Raw genomic sequence first — 15,217 nt, forward strand, 5'->3', positions numbered from 1 at the left:
ACCTGGCCGCCCACTGCGTGTGCCGCGAATTTTGAAATTCTGTCGGACTTCAGAGAATACAGCTATATATATATCTGCCAGGTAAGTTTCATGAACAAAAGGCAAATTACTATGAGTTCACCATAAAACAAAGTGAACAAGTCTCAAACTAAATGGATCTGGTTATTATAAAGTACAAATATCATGACGTAGTAAGTGAAGCACTCTTGCATAATGTACCTACAAAAACACAACTATGTAATTTTTACTGTATACAATTGCATTTCTAGTGATAAAATTCTTTATGTATGGCATCATATCTGCCTAACTATATGAAATGCAAACAAAGTAGGTCATATTGCCCCTCTTTATCTTTTGATATGAACAGAAAATAATTACTCACTCGGTTGAAGTCTGTATGCATGAGAGAAACTATATCATCTACCTATTTTATACTGATTAGATTAATGACCACAATATCAGGCACTCTATGGAACTATGGGGAAGCAGTACATCAACCAAATCTAGAATGGTATTTATAAGTGGTGATAATGAAGTTCATCACATTTGTCATTGCAAATTCCTCACGTATGACGGAATAAACCAGACACAGGAAAGAAGCAAGAAGGAAGGCAATGACATATCTTACAAAAGGGATGATAAATAGGAAATATTCCTTAAAAAAATGATAAACAAATAATATCAATTGCCCATCAAGTTCAAAATGTATACAAAGCCTATATGGAAATATGATATTGTTAGTATACAATAAAGTTTTGTACATACTTACCTGGCAGATATATACTTAGCTGACGTCAGAGACGTAAGCTAAGTATATATCTGGCAGGGAAGTTCATGTACAAAAACAAGGTACCATAGAAGTACATATACAGTAATTGTAAGATCTTTTCAAGCATAAAAATGTATCAAATATTTTGCAAAATGTCTTTCTGTGAAATGACACTACAGTTTACTACCTAGACTTAAGTACCATAAGCCTATCATAACAAAGGTTGACTCACATTATCATTATTATTATTTTTTTTTTTTCTCTCTATCACAGTCCTCCAATTCAACTGGGTGGTATTTATAGTGTGGGGTTCCGGGTTGCATCCTGCCTCCTTAGGAGTCCATCACTTTTCTTACTATGTGCGCCATTTCTAGGATCACACTCTTCTGCATGAGTCCTGGAGCTACTTCAGCCTCTAGTTTTTCTAGATTCCTTTTCAGGGATGTTGGGATAGTGCCTAGTGTTCCTATGATTATGGGTACAATTTCCACTGGCATATCCCATATCCTTCTAATATGACAATTTGTCGAAAATTGCATTTTTCCTAACTATACAAACCTGAGGTCCTTTAACAATAGGAAGTAGCTAGCGGCAGCTGGAACGGTCGTAAGCTTCGAACAAGGGGAGAACGGTAGTTAACTGCTTGTTGGGAGGTAAACAAATCACTTTTGCTTTTGGCCCATGCAAAATACGCAGAGTGAGGGGTGGCATGAGGAGGGGACTATTTATGTTAAAGGAATCCTCAGGTTTGTATAGTTAGGAAAAATGCAATTTTCGACAAATTGTCATTTGTTCCGATACGTAATACAAACCATCGGTCCTTTAACAATAGGAAGACTCACTTCTTGGTGGGAGGAATCTGAGTCTTTTGATGAACAGACTGGTGTTCGTCCATCCCTGGAATGCCTCCCTGGTCGTAAGAGCGAGGGAGGGATCCAAGCCTCTGTCCGATTGATCGGGGTGTGCACCGCAGGATCAATGGTCAGACCTCTGGGCCGAGTACTAAGAGAGAGGCAAGCGTATCTCTTTGTACCAGCAAGCAAGAACTTGTTCCTGTTTGCAAGAGGCAACATAAAGTATGGGTTGTCTCAAGCTGGCATCCACTTCCTCCCCCTTGTTGGAGGAAGTGGTGGATATACGCTCCTATCCCTAGTGAAAGGGATAGGATGGGGCTCTGTTAAGTAGCTCACCTGCATCTTGTCCTTATCCAGCAGGGTGACGACCGTGTCCCTCTAACCACAGGTAGAGGGGAAGAAAAAGATGGGAAGAGGAGCCAGTCACACTCATTCACCATCCATTCTTACGGTCACACCAGGACTCGATGCTGTTCAGCCTGCGAGGGTCTGGGTTCGCTACACAACGTGTTGAGCAGCCACCACGGGTCCCAGGAAAAAGATCCAAGGACCTGTGGGCAATATCCCGAAGGTAGAAGGAAGGGCATGTGGTCTGGTTGGACCAGACCCCTGCCTTCAGTACCTGCGCCAAGGAGAAGTTCTTGCGGACAAGGCAGCATCTCCTTCGCATCGAAGGCGGTGAAGTCCATTAGGGAGGGGATTGTGAACGACTCGAACCAATCGTCAGGGACCGAAGGGTTCTGAGTCTTCGCTACGAAGTTCGGTACGAAATCGAGCGTCACGGATCCCCATCCCCTGGGTGCTTGACTTCGCAGGAGAAGTCATGCAGTTCCTCAGAGGAAAAGAAGGAAATAGTCGCATGACCTATCCCTCTTCTCTACTTCGGTGATGTCCAGTACCCATACTGGTCTGTCCGTTAGCAACGAAGTCTCTCGCATCCTCCTATCCCCATGCAGCGAAGTTCTCGGTAGTGGATCGGACACCGACACTCCATGGTGGGTGTCAATGGTATGGGTACTGTGACAAGCTATTAAAACGAAGTAATGGTTGCTTTGTAACAACCGAACTAAGTCAACAGCGTAGTTCGTAACTGACTCGGCGCTCTGACAGCTGCCGACTGACTGCGTTCGGTAGGAGGCAAGTTGTCAAAGCATCCGAGTAAGTCACGTGACCTTCGCCTTTAAAGGGTTATGCCCGAGAGACCAAACAAATAATGTATTTGTTTGTCACCAATGCCGGACAGCGAGGTGATGATTCTCTTAAGGCATGTACCCAACAGGCGAAAGTCAATTGCCTTCTAGAGACCGAGGTCCCTGAAGGTAAAACATCTCATGTTTGTTGAATCTCAGCTAAGGAGAAACAACACTATGTACCGTTGAAGACGAAGGTAGATATTGAATGCAACCTACGTCTTCACATATGAATCGAGAGAAGGATCTCAAGATTCATAACCTGTGCTTACAAATGACTGAAAACGCTAACCGCTATTTCATTGCTGTCCGGTGAGAAGTCGTAGTTGCAATGAAGCGGGGCGTTCTTCGGTAATGAAAACACAGGTGAAAGCCGCCTGAAGAACTGCTTCTCATGGGCTGAAGATTTGAAGTAGCGCTGTCAGGTCGGAGAGTAGGCGATGTCTTCTGACACATCTTGTAATTCGGGTTGAACAATGAACAATTGTACACCTACGAATACGAGATATTTTGAAGACAAACTCAGATGTCTGCAAAATCATTCGCATTATCGCAGTGCGATGCAGCGGGAGAATTGTACAGACGTTCTGTTACCGTGCGGTAAACAGAAAGATGAAAGAGTCCAAGAGATATCTCTGTTGAAAATTCTCGCAATGTCGAAGGCGATGGAATCTAGCGTCACAGCAGTAGATGGTCCTTCATTATTGCGAGAATCCCCGTTAATCAGAGACCTAAGTCCATGATTGTTGGGCAGAGATACGGTTCGGTAGTCAATCAAAGCAGGGGAGAGAGAGACATACATGACCGTGCATCTCGGAGGCCCAGCTGATACTGAGCTGCTATCAGGCAGTTCAATACGCAGTGTTGAGCCTGAGCTCTCGCTGACTCGTCATCCTGAGTTGCCAGGTAATCCATTATTCCACGAAGGAATGCGTTCGGCTAGAACTACCGAGCATAAAAGATATGCTCGGGCAATTATATTTAGGCGAAACGAATTTCGGTAAATATAAAAGTTGAAATGGTGTTGTCGTGACAAAACCATAAGTATATAAAATTGAAACTGAAAACTCCTGGGAGGTTGCAGGCAACCCCGAGTTGCAGTTCAATTAGAATACTTCTCTTATAAGTCGCAATCCGTAGATTAACTAGGATATGCGCCTACCCCTCGGACAATTCACTGCTTAGTAGAATCATGTCGCGAGGTTAATATACGTAGTATATTTGTAGGATTCTGAACAATCGATCTCCATCCTAAATTCTTTCCTTCAAGAAAACAAAAATAAGGATTGGAGATCGACCACCTTCGTTCTCTATCAAAGAGAGTGAAGGAGAAGTCTTCCTCGAAGGAAAGCTTCAATGGTGAACAGAATACTAAGACGATAGTTCAAGCCAAACTGGATATTCCCGTCCGATCTCCTCTATTCCAGGTTGGTCGCCTACTGTGAGATAGTTTCTTTCAGCAGCAGTCTTCTTCCCAATGCTAGAAATTCCAGGAATTCGAGCATAGGCGAGGTTCCCGATTATCGTGTAACATATCGGGGGATTTTTTCTCGTATCGCTCACTTTGGACCGTGGTCTCGCGTAAGTGTTTGAAGATCGTAAAAACTCGAACACTCTGAATGCGCTAGAAATTCCGTAGAATTCTAAGCAGTCTGCGAAACCCCCACCGAATTCGTCAAACGATATCGGCTGGTGGTCCTCTCGATTCCCGTAGAAATCGAGAATGGGGCAGGATTCCTCCTCAACGACCGGGGCTTACGTCAGGTAGGACCCGAAGGTCCCCCCGGTAGCGCAGTCCCGAACGTGGGATCCTACAAAGAAATCTCTGTAGGATCCTTCCCCTTTCCCTCGTAGCCGTAAGGAGAGAGGGAATGGGGGAGGAATTGGATACTCGCTCGCCTTCCCAGTGGAACTAGCAGTTGGAGAAGAGTAGGAGCAGCCATCGCCTTGCGGCGATGGCCTCTCAGAGTCTGGGAAAACGTATCGTCAGGAGAAAACGTTTTCCCGCGGAGGATTACGAACTCTCACTGTAGGTAAGGGTCTGCCGCCACTGTGAACGTCGTCTGGGTGGGGCTGATCGACACCTGACAGGAGAGAGCCGATACCGTCCTCCGACTCATTCCAGTCCTCGTCGAGGTCGAAACCTCTCAGGAGGACCGAAGGAGTATTTAAATACGGTGTCCGAAGACACGTAGAAAACGCCGCTGTCGCAGTAGAGGAGGTGGAAGTAGCTTGATCGACCGGCCAGAACTGAGAGAGCCTTCTTGTCCGGAGACGAGAGACACTGGTTCGAGACAGAATCGGCAAGCTCCGATCGCGGCAGACCCACCGTCGGTTTGGGTTCCCTCTCGGGCCCCAAAACGACTCGAGCAGAGACGTGGGCTCTGCTGGTGGGAGCGGCAATCCTTCCGCAGGGTCATTATGCTGACGAATCAGCTTAATGACTTCTGCAAATTCCTCTGTATCTCGGGAGTAACCGTGTCTTGCGGAGTAGGACCGTCCAGTCCCTCCAACAAGAACAGATCCCGAGATACTCCTCCTTCAGAAGGAGGAACAGCGGCAGACCCCTGACGGTCGCCTCCAGCTAATTGCGCGTATGTCCTGGTTGGTCCTAGAACCGTGCCTGGTCCATACGGCGTCATAGCGGGATCGCGAGCGGCGCACCTCTCGCGATCACTCATAGGTACCTCGCTCCTCCCGGTGTAGCCCGAGGAGGTTGAAGGTACAGGAGAGGCAGACCTGACGCTCCCCCTAGCTCGCTGGCAGGACCAGCGTGCTTGGAGGGCTGCTGCTGATCGTCAACCCGCGGTGGCGATCGAGCAGCAGGCCTAGCCTTGCCGCTCGCCTGGGGCGAGAGCCTTGGCTGAGAACGTCGACGCTGATCTCTAGCGTCAGGCGAGCTGTTGCTGGTTACCGTCTCTGCCCGGTCCCGATGGGAGCGGCGTCAGGTGACCTGCTAGGCTCGCTGTCGCGGTGAGACCGGCGAGAGCGTCTCTCGGCGCGTCGAGCCGCTGGTACCAGCCGTGGCTGGTACCGACGGCCGCGGGGGGACCCCTTCCTCGCCTCAACCCGTGGCTGGTCAGCGACCGGTCCACGTCAACCCGAGCAGCCAGCTGGTCGCTGCGAGAGCGTCCACTGGCCTGGCGAGAGTTGTCTGCACGACACTCGCCAGTCTTCTGCTCCGCGCTTCGGTCTTGGCGGCGAGCGAGCTCGGGTGTCAAGACTTTGGCTGGACGGTCTCCCGCGGGAGACCGTCCACTCGGTACTTCTCGCTAACGAGAAGCCGAGGCGGATCCTGGTTTAGCGGCAGAACCGCTAGAACCAGGCGAGGAAGTGCCAGCCGAAGCTGGTACTCCTCTGGTCCCCGTCTTCTTCTCCTTGGTAGAAGAAAAGACGGGCCCTGTTCCCGAGGAGCAGGAGGACCAGCAGAAGAGCTCCCCGAATCGCCGGAGCGAGACGGGCCCTTAGAAGGTCCCGAAGGAGCCTTCTTAGGGGGGAAAACCCGGGTTACCAGCTGGTCGCTGCAAGAGCGGCCGCTGGCCTGGCAAGAGTCACCTGAGCGTCTCTCACCAGCCTTCTGCTCCGTGCCGCGTCTTGGCGCCGAGCGAACTCTGGCGCCGAAACTTGGCTGCACGGTCTCCCGAGGGAGAACGTACACTCGGGATCTCTCGCGAACGAGAGACCGAGCCGGAACCTGGCATAGCGGCATCGCCGCTAGCACCAGGCGAAGAAGAAGTACCAGAGCTAACCGATACTCCTCTGGTCCCCGTCTATCTCTTCCTTACGGAAGGGGAGACGGGCCCCGCTCCCGAAGGAGCAGGAGGACCAGCAGAAGGACCCCCCCCGTCCCACCGGGGTGGGACGGGCCCTTAGAAGTTCCCGAAGGAGACTTCTTAGGGGGGAAGGCAGCCTTCTTCTTCTTCGGCTTATGGGCCTTAGAAGTCGAAGGGGAAGAGGCAGCAGCAGACGATGAAGACGAAGATGACAGCTTCCTCTTCTCCTCTTCCTCGTCAGCTCACGCAGGACAGTCGTCAGGTCCTCCATCCAGGCCGGAGCCGGGGCTATTGCCGAAGCAACACGGCCCGAGACTGCACCTGTCCGGAAGGACCTGGGACTGGGGAAAGACACACCCGTGGGACAGGGACCAGCATGGACAGGCACAGGAACCAGGAGCGACAGGAACAGCAACCAGCTCAGGAGCGGCAGGAACAGCGGAAGCGGTAGACCCAGAAGGGACAGCCAAGCCAACAGCGGGAATCACATCAGCGGCAGGTACGGCAGGCCCAGCGATCGCCTCGTAGAATCATCGGCAGTCAGCGGAACCTGGGTCCTGGCGGCCGGTCCAGGGGGCGAGCTCTGAAACAGCGGAAGTCTGGGGCAGGCAACACGAAGAAAACAGGCGGCGGCGGCAACCCCACCTCGGTACGGCTGCGGCCCTAGTAGCGGCAGACGGCGTCATCGACACAGCATGGGGAGTGTAGACCAGTAGGGGGGGGAGCAGCATAAGCGGCCGTGGTAGTAGTGGAGACCGCCCCAGACCTCGCTAGACGCTGCAGCAGCCCGTGGATGCTAGGCACGCCCTGCCTCCGCGGTGGTCCATACCTGTCCAAGGTCGTCTCCCACGGATGTAGCACCTGCGGTAACATAGATAGATTAGTAAGAGGGGTTCCCTCACGCACGGGGGAAGACATGCCCCACCCCGAACGCAAGGAAGACCCCAAATACAAAATACAACGAAGAAGCTGAGCGGGGGGCAGGAAGGAAGACGAAGAATCGGATACCAAGGGAGTCGCGGGAGAGCTTTCCGACGACTTCCTGGCAGATCTTCGCTTCCCCCACCCCCGCACAGCAGTGAAAAGTAATATGAAAATGAAACAGAATACTGCCCTTGCGATTCACTTCATAGAACTTAAAGGGGAAAAAATCAATTCCCGGGTAAGAACGGAAACTTGATCCAATAATAAGATGCTATCATATATATATGAAAATGAAACAGAATACTGCACTTGCGATTTCATTTTCACATAAAAAAATCGTAAGGATCAATTCCCGGGTAAGAACGAAAATTGATCCAAATTAAATTTCATGCAAATAAATAAATGAAAATGAAAAGAATATTGCAATTGCGAATCCACTTTCATTGCATTCTATTATACAAATTAAAAGGCTCGTGCCGAGCGCAATCACACTCTCGGTAACGAACGCACAGGGCAAAAATATAATGAAAAGAGTACTTACATTTTTCAATTACACACTTTCGCCCAAAATACATGACTCGGCGCGAGCGCGCCCGCCCTCGGCACCGAGACATAATTCAAGGGTTCAATTCATGAAAAGAGAGGAAATCGCCGCATCTACGGCGATAACTCCATGTTGGTTCATAATTAAGTAATGAAAATGAAAACAGTGTACTTACAGTTTCATTTTCAAGTCAAACAAACCATTAGTAGAAAACACTCGCCGCATCTACGGCGATAACTCCATGTTGGTTCATAATTAAGTAATGAAAATGAAAACAGTGTACTTACAGTTTCATTTTCAAGTCAAACAAACCATTAGTAGAAAACACAATATAAACAAAGCATACGACGATGAAGCGGGCAGAGAGCGATGACGAACACGTCCTTCACACCCACGGCCGAAAGCAAAAGTGATTTGTTTACCTCCCAGTCGCGCGGCGCGCGACTGTCGGACAAGCAGTTAACTACCGTTCTCCCCTTGTTCGAAGCTTACGACCGTTCCAGCTGCCGCTAGCTACTTCCTATTGTTAAAGGACCGATGGTTTGTATTACGTATCGGAACAATTCTATTTTCAGATCTTGATACTTATCCATTTTTTCCCTCTCTTTCTCTTCAACTCTGGTGTCCCATGGTATTGCGACATCAATGAGTGATACTTTCTTCTTGATTTTGTCAATCAACGTCACCTCTGGTCTATTTGCACGTATCACCCTATTTGTTCTGATTCCATAGTCCCAGAGGATCTTTGACTGATCGTTTTCTATCACTCCCTCAGGTTGGTGCTCGTACCACTTATTACTGCAAGGTAGCTGATGTTTCTTGCACAGGCTCCAGTGGAGGGCTTTTGCCACTGAATCATGCCTCTTTTTGTACTGGTTCTGTGCAAGTGCCGAACATTCGCTTGCTATGTGGTTTATGATTTCATTTTTCGTATTGCACTTCCTACATATGGGAGAGATGTTATTTCCATCTATTGTTCTTTGAACATATCTGGTTCTTAGGGCCTGATCTTGTGCCGCTGTTATCACTCCTTCAGTTTCCTTCTTTAGCTCTCCCCTCTGTAGCCATTGCCAGGTGTCATCGATGGCTAGTTCTTTAGTCTGTCTCATGTATTGTCCGTGCATTGGTTTGTTGTACCAGTCCTCTGTTCTGTTTGTCATTCTCCTGTCTCTGTATATTTCTGGGTCTTCGTCTACTCTTATTAGTCCTTCTTCCCATGCACTCTTTAGCCACTCGTCTTCACTGGTTTTCAGATATTGCCCCAGTGCTCTGTTCTCGATGTTGACGCAGTCCTCTATACTTAGTAGTCCTCTCCCTCCTTCCTTTCGTGTTATGTATACTCTCTCCGTATTTGCTCTTGGGTGTAGTGCTTTGTGTATTGTCATATGTTTCCTGGTTTTCTGATCTATGCTGCGGAGTTCTGCCTTCCTTCATTCCACTGTTCCTGCGCTGTATCTGATTACTGGCACTGCCCATGTGTTTATGGCTTTTATCATATTTCCAGCTTTGAGTTTTGACTTGAGTATCGCCTTGAGTCTCTGCATATATTCTTTCCTGATCGTGTCCTTCATCTCTTGGTGTTTTATATCCCCTCCTTCCATTATTCCCAGGTATTTGTATCTAGCCTCATCTATGTGTTTGATGTTGCTCCCATCTGGTAGCTTTATCCCTTCAGTTCTTGTTACTTTGCCCTTTTGTATGTTGACTAAGGCGCATTTTTCTATTCCAAACTCCATCCTGATGTCCCCAGATACAATCCTTACAGTCTGGATTAGGGTATCTATTTCCTTGATGCTCTTACCATACAGCTTGATGTCGTCCATGAACATCAGATGGTTAATTCTGTTGCCTCTTTCTTGAGTTGGTACCCAGCATCCATCTTCTGTAGTTACTTTTGTCATGGGAATCATGGCTACTACGAAGAGTAGTGGGGACAGTGAGTCTCCCTGGAAGATCCCTCTCCTGATATTAACCTCTGCTAGTCTTATTCCAGAGCTTGTAAGTATTGTATTCCAGTTGCGCACTGTATTTTTGAGGAAGCCGATGGTGTTTTCCTCTGCCCCATATATTTTCAGGCATTCTATTAGCCATGTGTGTGGTATCATGTCGAAGGCTTTCTTATAGTCTATCCATGCCATGCTTAGGTTGGTTTTCCTTCTCCTACTGTTCTTCATTACCATTTTGTCTATCAGGAGCTGGTCTTTTGTGCCCCTACACTTCCTTCTGCAGCCTTTCTGTTGGTGGGGGATGGTGTTTGTCTCCTCTAGGTAGTTGTATAGCCTTTTACTGATGATACCTGTTAGTAACTTCCACATTATTGGTAGGCAGGTGATAGGCCTGTAGTTACTGGCTATGTTTCCCTTACTCTTGTCTTTTTGTACTAAGGATGTACATTACTATGTTGACTTTTTTATTTTTAATAATTGTATACTTATACCTTAAATAAATGTAACCTTTAATGTTTGCATGCTAGGAATGGCAAAATTTCATCATTGACAATTTAGTGGAGCTTCACACACGCATGCCAATGCATTTACAAACTGTTTCCATAAATTCTAGTTGTCATAGTATAATGCAATAATGATAAAATTGCTCTAATATGTATATTTACTACAAGTAGATATGCTAATTTCACCTATATCCTCGGTTTAGTGTAAGATTTATACCCAGTTTGGCTGGTAAACACATACCAATTGGCGACACTAATAAATAGGAAAGTGCAAACAACACCATAGCTACTGTTCACAGCAAAACCGTTGATATTTGAGTCAGGAATCTAGTTACTTTTTCAATAACGAATATTATCAAATTAATTATCACGAATATGTAATAAATTTATGTAATTCATAACCTTACACTGATATTTAACTATTTATTTCAAAATTATCTGGCACACTCTTCTTCTTCTTTCCCCCCCAAAAATCGCAAGTTTCCTTGGACTTGAAGGTGGACGTCGTTATTGTTTAAGATTATTGTAAAGAAAGTGTTCCAGCGTCTATGGGTACGAGTGGTGTGTGGATTTGGCACATGAAATGCAAAGTTTATTGACACAAGTGACTCCACAAACATCGAGATGGTGTCAATCTTCTACACATACAGTGTTTTAAGTAAAAATTTTGAAAGCGTCATGGAGGTATGATTGCACTGCGCGTGGCTAGACTGTAATTAACCAGTTTAATCTTAGATTATGACATTATTTTGTACTTTGGGAGAAAACTCTTATTTCGAGAGGAAAGTAGAGGTCTCGAGGTGTTGCTTCCATGACCAATGACTTGTGACTGGTGTCCATCCCTAGTGTCAGGACGTGTTAAATAACTTTTTCTGGAAGGTGGTCAACGAGTGGGCAAGACTTACTCAGGTAGTCCAAGTGGTTGTCTCCCCTAAAATTCCCAGAATCTTGCTACATTACTTAGTCACATCTCTTGACCAGTTTGGTATAATAATAACTCACTGTCTTAACCCTCACAGACCTACTCTCCTATGGGAGCGCCTACAGTTTAGTTGGCCACGACTATCATCTGCTAGATGGCGCAACATGATAGCGGCCAGACGGAAGATAATATTTTAGTTAAACTTTACAAAGCTGGCGTGCATGTTTTGGCCTGATTTTCAAGAACGTGCTATAAAAGATTATATAGGAGCCTACAATAACCGCAAGGGGGACCTTGTTGAGAACCGGGGTTTTTGGGTGGGGGTACACACATAATAAAGGGCAAATAGAAATCGTATTTTCAGGCATAATTTTTGTAAAACGGTGAGGGGGACCCTATTGGGAAACCGGGGTTTTCGGGTGAGGAGGAAACAAAGACAATGAAAATTAACACTAGGAAATCCACGAAACGGCTGTGTGGCTAACACCGTACACTACATAGAGAAGGCTAGCTACATTACGGTTACACTACATACAAGGTGACCTCCTCCACTACATTGAGTAGGCTACATTTCGGTAGTCTACACGGATGTTCCTATGGACACCGCTAGCCTAGGATATTGCTTGCCTACCTAAGAAACATTACTCATTATTGACACACTGACCCCCATGTCTGCAGGGTAATGTTACTCTTTTAACGATCATTTTTGGAACATCTGCTATGACTTGCACATTCTGACATGACTGGCCTAGGCTACTTCTTACGTATAAGGTAGTAGCCTATGTATATACCTAAACTTCATTTTTTGTAGAATCCGAGGATGTCTATCTATTTTGGCCGGGTTCGTTGGTCGAACATATGGCATGTTAGCCTAAGTGGACATTTGGACATTAGGCCATGAGTTGTGCAGCCTGGCCAACTAGGCTAAACTGTAAACTACCCCCTCCTATGAAAATACAAAGTAAACTAACCCCTCCTATGAAAATACAAAATGATTACTAGGCTAGGTACTAGCCTATCTCATTTGCATTTTGAATAATGATGTAAGCCTACTTTATTTATAATAGGCTAGCCTTAGGTAGTAATGCTGGTAAGATAGCCGATGTAGGTATGCCTAAAATAACAGAGTTACTCCAACTGACAAGATAAAAAAAAAGGTGTCGGAATTATAAGTAAGCTACTAGACAAGTTAAACAATACCCTTATACTAATCGGCAGTGGAGTACAACGCACGTTTCCACGGAAATTTAACCCAGACTAACTAGCTAAGCTCGCACAACTAGGTATACTACCTACCTACTAGCCTACTACCTCTAGCCTAGGTACTAGGTAGGCTAGCTATTAGGCTACTAGCTAGGTAACCTAGGATAGGTAATTTGGCCGTTGCTATTCATCTGCTATGTAGGTGTACGACTTCTAGGGAAAACGTTTTGGCCCATATACGATTTACATCACTATATACCTAAATCCCTCTACTTACTGTTATGACAGTCCTCCACTAAATGAGAGAGATCGGCTTCGATTAAGCAGTTAGCCTTAGTAGTTAACAATGGCAAACCTTGTGATCATTTGTCAACCTAACATATCTAAATTACTGATGTTTATACATGATCACATTGGATGGTTTACTTATCAACCCAATCCAATAACATTATAATTCAACACAAGCTAACTTAATGATGTCAAAATGGAAACATATACAATATAGAATAAAATCTGTCAGTATTAAATATATAAGTACATCACTTTTGATGGTATAGAAACACAAGAAACGTCCTCCAGGGTCGTTATGTAATGTAAACATTGTCTTATTTGTTTACATTGAAGCTTACAAAAGAAATAAGAAGAAACAAAAACAAAGAGCCCTGGGAAAATATTGGTAAGTTAAGAAAAGGGCAAAAAACAAGAAAAGGAGTTATACATTTATATAATGAACGGGGAAGCAAGCTAAATGAGGCTGAAACACGAAAATAAAATAAAGGAAATCTGGAATGAAGAGAGAAGGATGGACTGTAAGAATGAAATGGCAGAAGTAGAAGATTTCATAAGAATTGGAGACTTTAGATTCCCAAAAGTACTAAGAGAACACATGGACCTATTGATGGAATGCAAAAGGAAGATCATACCAATGCAGGAACCTCTGATAACCGAGGAAAAAGTCAAAAATTGCCTAAGAAAGCTAAAGCAAAAAAAGCTGCAGGCCTGACGGAATCAAACCAGAGCTTTACAAAGCATTAATGACGAGCAAAACCTTTATAGAAGTATTAGTTAGATGCTACAACAAGGAGCTAGAAATCAAAGAAAAGTCTGAATTTTGGAAGAAATCGAGAACGAAAATGATAGAAATGAAAAGGAAACCAAGGGCTAAGGATCTAAGGCCTATAGCTTTATTAAGTATATCATACAAAGTACTCATGATGCTGATAAAAGACGAAATAGAAGCATACCTCAGAATGAATGAAGATCACGAATGCTAAGCAGAATTCACAGGAGTAGGATTGAAGATAATAATTTATCCTTACACTACAAAATTGTGTAGAAGAGAGCTATAGGAATAGAAATCTTTAATACTAATAAGTATCGATTACAGTAACGCATTTGACTCGGCAAAAAGAGAAGTTATGATCGAATTCATGAAACAGTTCAAAATACATTAAAAAAAAGCATAGAGGCAGTAGCTAATATATAAGAAGGGTGATAGCACATTAATAGACCTAGGGAAGGGCGTTGAATAGGGTGCACAGGTTCTACATCACTTTTCAAATTGATGACGTATTTAATGATTAAGAAAATGGAGGAGGAAGGGACAGGATTTGAAAACAAATTAGTAAAGATAGGGACACTTTTCTTCACTGACGATGGGTTAGTATTAGCAGGAAATATAGAAGATGCAAGGATAAATATAAAGATTTTAATAGATATAGGAAATAAATGTGGACTCGAAAGAGAAAAGCAGCATCATTATTTTCAATGTGAAAGAAAAACCAGAAGAGCTTGTAGATATAAAAGTACAGGAGAATATAACATATTTAGGAATAAAGGTAAACGATGCTAGAAATCTGTTTTAAGCTACAGGAAAAGGAAATGATGGACAAATCACAGAAGTTAGCCAACCTAACCTATTCCGTGTGAGAGAAAAGCTGTAAAAAAGTGCTTATAGGTAAAACATACTGGAAAAATATAGCTCTACCATCAGTCTTATATGGAACCAATGTAGTTGGGGAGATAGGAGCATCTTATACTAGAAGCAGAATTATAAGTGGAAAGTTAAGTTATGTAAATAATACTATAAATGGACGGAAAGAGTTACTGAAGAAAATAATTATAGATATGCAAGGAAAGGAAAGAAAATGGTGGGAAAGTACATGCTTGAAATTAAAATCAATTTAAGAAAATTGGAAGGAATGTCCAAAACAGAAATTAAGGACAAAGCCAGAATCTGGGACACAGTGAAGTGGAAAGAATAGACTTGGAAAATAAAGTGGCTTTAAATATTATATATATATTATATATATATTATATATATTAATTTATATATATTATATCTATATATATATATATGATATATATATATATATATATATATTATATATATAAAATGTGGAAAAGAGAAATAAAAGATAAAGAAATTTATGACAACACTTTGGTTCGATACTTCTCTTTAGAGCCAGAACCAACTCACTACATTTAAATATAACAAGAAGGCACCAGAATGGGAACACCTGTTGTCCGTTTTGTGTTAATACAGAAGAAGACATATTTCATTTCCTTTTATATTGTTCTACTCACAGA

General features: G+C 44.4%; 1 protein-coding gene across 1 annotated transcript in view; it reads right to left on the reverse strand.

The window, feature by feature from the left end:
* The window catches only part of LOC135221716 (zinc transporter ZIP1-like), a 106,559-nt gene extending 93,498 nt beyond the window's left edge, over positions 1-13,061 (reverse strand). The window contains exon 1 of the mRNA XM_064259500.1: positions 12,906-13,061. The gene's annotated coding sequence lies outside the window, so the exon portion shown is untranslated. The remainder of the gene's footprint in view (positions 1-12,905) is intronic.
* Between the last annotated feature and the right edge of the window lie 2,156 nt (positions 13,062-15,217).

This window comes from Macrobrachium nipponense, chromosome 3 (genome assembly GCF_015104395.2).
Source record: "Macrobrachium nipponense isolate FS-2020 chromosome 3, ASM1510439v2, whole genome shotgun sequence".
Lineage (NCBI taxonomy): Eukaryota > Metazoa > Arthropoda > Malacostraca > Decapoda > Palaemonidae > Macrobrachium > Macrobrachium nipponense.